This window comes from Otolemur garnettii, unplaced genomic scaffold (assembly GCF_000181295.1).
Source record: "Otolemur garnettii isolate 467f Iridium unplaced genomic scaffold, OtoGar3 scaffold00279, whole genome shotgun sequence".
Taxonomy (NCBI): domain Eukaryota; kingdom Metazoa; phylum Chordata; class Mammalia; order Primates; family Galagidae; genus Otolemur; species Otolemur garnettii.
The window spans coordinates 583,331-588,327 of NW_003852674.1; the positions used below are offsets into that span (position 1 = coordinate 583,331).

Consider the following 4,997-nt stretch of genomic DNA (forward strand, 5'->3'; position numbering starts at 1 on the left):
CTGGTACTTCCCTAAACTTTGTCTAGACTCAGCAAAATCTCTGCTTTCCACGTACACACACCCCTACCCTTTAATGTAATGTGTATCAACTGAGGATGATTTCACAACCGGCTTCCCCCAGGCCAGGAGACATTTACTGATATCCGGAGACATTTTTGCCTGTCAAAAATTGGGGGGATACTACCAGCATCTAGTGGATAGAGGCTACAGATGTTGCTCAACATCCTACAACACACAGGACAGACCCTACTACAAAGAATTATATGGCTCAACAATCAATAGTGCTGAGTGTGAAATTCTGGGTGAAACATAGAATTCCACTTTCTGTGGAATCCTAGGAGGGTGAAATCAAAAGGCAGAGCATAACTCTGTATCTGAGGATGCCTGGAGTGGTGCTATTGATGACAGGGAGATACTGAAAGCTGTTTCATCACCAAGCAATTGGAAATAGTTAGGGAAATCACAGTGTGTCACTTGGAGGTTATCAGCCAGATATTAACATTGGAAATAAGAACTGTGGCAGTATGGAGTGGTTCTGTGGAATAATGGGAAGCAAACACAACAGAGCAGAGGAACACCATGTCTGAATTTTGCAAACAACATGCACACACACTTGAAGGGTTGAGAATATTTATGGACAGGAAGAAATGTGACTATTGGATGGTATTTTTCTTGCAAGTGGTTCTAATCATGTGACATTTATTTACTTTTTTGCCAGTGTGGACTATATTGCAAGTCATCACAGCAGGGTATTGGGAAAAGTTTTCAATTAGCAATAATTGCGCCTTGGATAAACCTCATTGGCTATGATACTGTCACTGTGCAAAGCTTGTGAAGTTTATTTTTGGACTGTTGCTTAAAGGAACACACATGTATCAACTGAGGAGAGTGTGGATAGGGATTGTAGATACAGAATATGAGAATTCAGGATCAGATGTAAGTTCAATTCCCAGCTCTGCACAGAACTCACTAGTTGTGTGACCATGAATAGCTCCTGGCACATCTCTGAGCCTGGGGTTATTCTGCTTTATTTCGTAGATGAGAAAACTAAGGGTGGTGAGGTTATTCAGGACAAGTAAGGAGTAGAGCCTTAGTCTTCCAGGCTCCCAATCCAGGAATCTTTCTGGGACAATGAGTGCCCCATCCCAAAGGAAGGCAGAGAGTACCAGGACAGTTCCCCACCATAGGGACGCACTCAGCTCTCCTCTTCATATCAGCTTGTCCACTCACAAATTGTAAGTCTATACTTCTCAAATAATTTTGAGTCTTTTATAATTTTAAAGAGAGAGAGAGAGAGATAGGGAAAGGCATCAGACAAAGACTGAGCCAACTCAAGGGCCCTGCCAAGCTGTTAGAAAAGGAAGGGGTGGTGTGGAGAGAAGCTAAGGCAGCATGAGAAGGAGCTGATTGTACATTGTGGGTGACTGAAGCTGCAACAGTGAAATTCCCATCTTGGGCCCCCAGGCTGAAGGTCAGTGGCTGTCAGAGGAAATAAAGAATGCTGAGGGACAGAGGGGATGCTCACCCCAGGATACCACCATATCAGCTCATAAATACACCTTGAAAGTGTCTGGGTACAAAATCCCTGAAGTTTACAAAAGCATTTTCCCCACACTCATCTCTCTCATAGTGGGCCAGGATGATGGAATTAGCCCAGGGAGACGTGGCACCAATGTCTTTGGAAGACCCTGAGGCTGAGAAATCTGGATTTCTGCTATAGATCCTATCAGAAGTACATAGGTCTTAGGCAGGTTTTAAGGACACTGAATCTCATAAACATTGGTTGAAAGAGTGCCTTGCCCATTTGAGATATGAGGACACAAAGGCCAGAGCACCAAAATTTTCTGTTCAATGTCACACAGCTGTGGGGGCACAAAGCTGAGTTGAGCATCCAGGTCTTGGGTTCCAACACATGAAAAAGGAGCATAGATGCCCTCTCCCAGTTTTGTTTGGGTAAAGCTTGGCCCTCTCAGTTCATGGAGGAGCAGGAAGCATCTAAAGTTTACATACTATCTCTTAATGGGTAGAGGAAAGAAACATACCCTGGGTCTTGGGGGTGGGAGTGTTGGTCTGGGACCAGGCATATGGGTAGAGGAAATGGGGCCCTGAAAAGTGTCAAATTCATAATATCAGGAAAGTGAAAGTAGTCTCTGGAGCCCAGGTGCCTGAGCTCAAGTTCCAACTCTGGTCCTCAATGGCTGTGTGACCTTCAGCAAGTTACTTAACGTCTCTGATACTCAGTTGTCTCATTGGTAAATGGGGGCACTATTAAGACTCTCCATCCCAGGCTGAAGTGAGGACTGAGTTTGGCAGATCAAACATCAACATTGGCATTGCTATCATTTAATTATTGGGGAAATATGAGGAGCCTCAGAAAGGGCAGATTCATCACCACATTGCTGAGATTAGAATGTAGGACTCTGGCTCCAAAGCTTTTCCATTATCCTTCAGGGAAAAGATATGAACAAAAAACAAGGGCAGCATATAAGATGAGTTAGTTAGAGTGAGAAAAGGTGAGAACAATAAAGTCATCAATAGAGGACAGTACATAGACCACATACGAAGTCTGGGGACCTGCCACAAGCCCACCTGCTCATCTACTGGGTTTGTGTGTCACAACTCAGTGGGAACACCCTAAGGGAGGGAATTGAGAAATGTAGTGTCTGTGTGTAATCAGCAGGAAGGCACAGTCAGTCTAGGCCTAGAAGGAAAAGCTGAGAAGTTGGGGCATACAATGGGACATCAGTGGTGCTACCCAGTGCAAGATAGCTTTGTGTTGGAGGGGAGTTCCTAATGGGATCCAGAATTAGAAGAACGTATAACTGTTTCTAGGGGGGGCCCAGGCAGTTCCAGCAGAGAAGAACTATCCTGGCTTTCCTCCTCCTGCTCCTTTTAAGTGTCCATTATTGCCTTCATTGGCTGAGCCTATCAGAAGGCAAGAAACAGGAAACAAAGTTGTTCTCTGCAATTATGCAGCACAGCAGAAAAGGGGGGGAGAATAAACGTGAGCTCAAGCAGGCAAAACGACTGACACAGAGTGTAAAAACATCCAAGATCTACCAAGACTTTATTACTTAAGACAGATTATGGTGCTTTCCATTTGTAAAAATTCATTCAACTGTTCACTTAGATTTGCACACTTTCTATATATATATTTCAGGAAAAATGTTACAAGACATCCAGAATAATGACTTTCAAGGGCTATAGAATCAAATGCTGAAGTACAAATCCCTATTCTGTCTTAGTTACTTATTGCGGCAGAACAAATTACTTCAACACCTAGTGTTTTGAAATGTCAAATATCATTTGTTATCACTCATGAGTTTTGCAGGTTGAGAATTCAGGAGGGGCTTATCTGGGAGGTTATGGCCCACAGACCTTGGTAGGCTGAATAAGGGCTTCCCAAATGTCCATACCCTAATTCTGGAACATGAAAATATGTTACCTTATATGTAAAAGGCATTTTATAGATAAGTTTGAGTTCAGGATCTTGAGGTGGGAAGATTATCCTGGTGGGCCGTACACAGAATAACAAGGGTCCTTTTGAGAGGGTGGGTGCATCTTTTTTTTTTTTTTAATTTTTAGGAGACAGAGTTTTACTTTGTCACTCTTGGTAGAGTGCCATGGTGTCACAGCTCACAGCAACCTCCAGCTCTTGGGCTTAGGCAATTCTTTTGCCTCAGTCTTCCAAGTAGCTGGGACTACAGGCACCCGCCACAACGCTTGGCTATTTTTTTGTTTGTTTGGCTGGGGCCAGGTTCAAACCCACCACCCTAGGTATATGGGGCCAGTACACTACTCATTGAGCCACAGGCTTCACTCCAAGAGGGTGGGGAGAGTCTTAATGAGGGAAAACCCAGCGACATGGAGATAGAAGAAGATATCAGAGTGATGTATCCAGGAGCTCAGAAATGTTGGGTGCCCCAAGAAGCTGGAACAGATCGGCTCATGGAGACTTCAGAAGAAATTAGCCATGACTATACCTTTGTTTTTTTAATCTTTAATGACTCATTTTTGACTTCTAACCTCTAGGACTATAAAAGAATAAACTTACGGGGCAGTGCCTTTGGCTCAAAGGAGTAGGGCACCAGCCCCATATGCCAGAGGTGGTGGGTTCAAATCCAGTCCTGGCCAAAAAAAAATAAAGAATAAATTTACATTGTTTTAGCTGCTACACTTGTGCTGAGTTGCTGCTGCAGCAGCAAGGGGAAGCTAAAGCAGGATCTCTCACTATGTCATAATCAAGACATGATCTGGGGCTGTGGTTATCTGGAGGCCTGACTAGGGCAGGAAGGTCCCCTTCAGTCCAGGCTCACTGACATGGCTTACTGGCTGGAGGCCTCAATCTCTGTCACTGCGTGGCTTGAATGTCCTCATTACACAGTGGCTGGTTTTCTCACAGCAAGTGCTCCACAAGAGAACAAGGCAGCAATCAAATGTCTTTTATAACCTAGCTTCAGAAGGAATACCGCATCACTACTGACATAATCTATAGATCATGCAGATCAACTCTGCTCAAGTAAGGAAAGGACAAAACAGGCTATGAAGAACCAAGTCAAAGATCACTGGTAACCATCCTGGAGTTTGGCTACCACAGTAAGGCCACAAGTTCCTCATAGTCAGATCCCAGCTCCATCAACTCCCATACCCACTAAAGAAGACGATGTAGCCGTTCTTTTGTTCATTTTTAGGAACACATCTGTTTATGGGTTGACTTCTGTACCCAGGAAAGACAGGGCAAAAGTTCTAATTCTCAGTCCCTCAGAATGTCACTTTTGAACATAAGCATCTTATAAAAGTCATCAAGTCAAAATAACATCATTAGAATGGGCCCAGTCCAATATGACTAGGGTCCTTCCAAGGAGGGAAAATTTGGACACAGAGCTACACAAAGAGGAAAGAGCATGTGAAGAACACAGGGAGAATATCACATGAAGTTTGAGGATTGAGTGATGTATCTAAACCAAAGGAAATCAATGATTGCTGGCAAACCACCA

At 43.8% G+C, this 4,997-nt stretch overlaps 1 non-coding gene across 1 annotated transcript; it reads right to left on the bottom strand.

Annotated features, from left to right (window-relative positions):
* Positions 1-689: 689 nt before the first annotated feature.
* LOC111722578 lies at positions 690-830 on the bottom strand. Its single transcript, XR_002771330.1, has one exon. It is a non-coding gene; the product is annotated as a U4 spliceosomal RNA (small nuclear RNA).
* Positions 831-4,997: the final 4,167 nt, after the last annotated feature.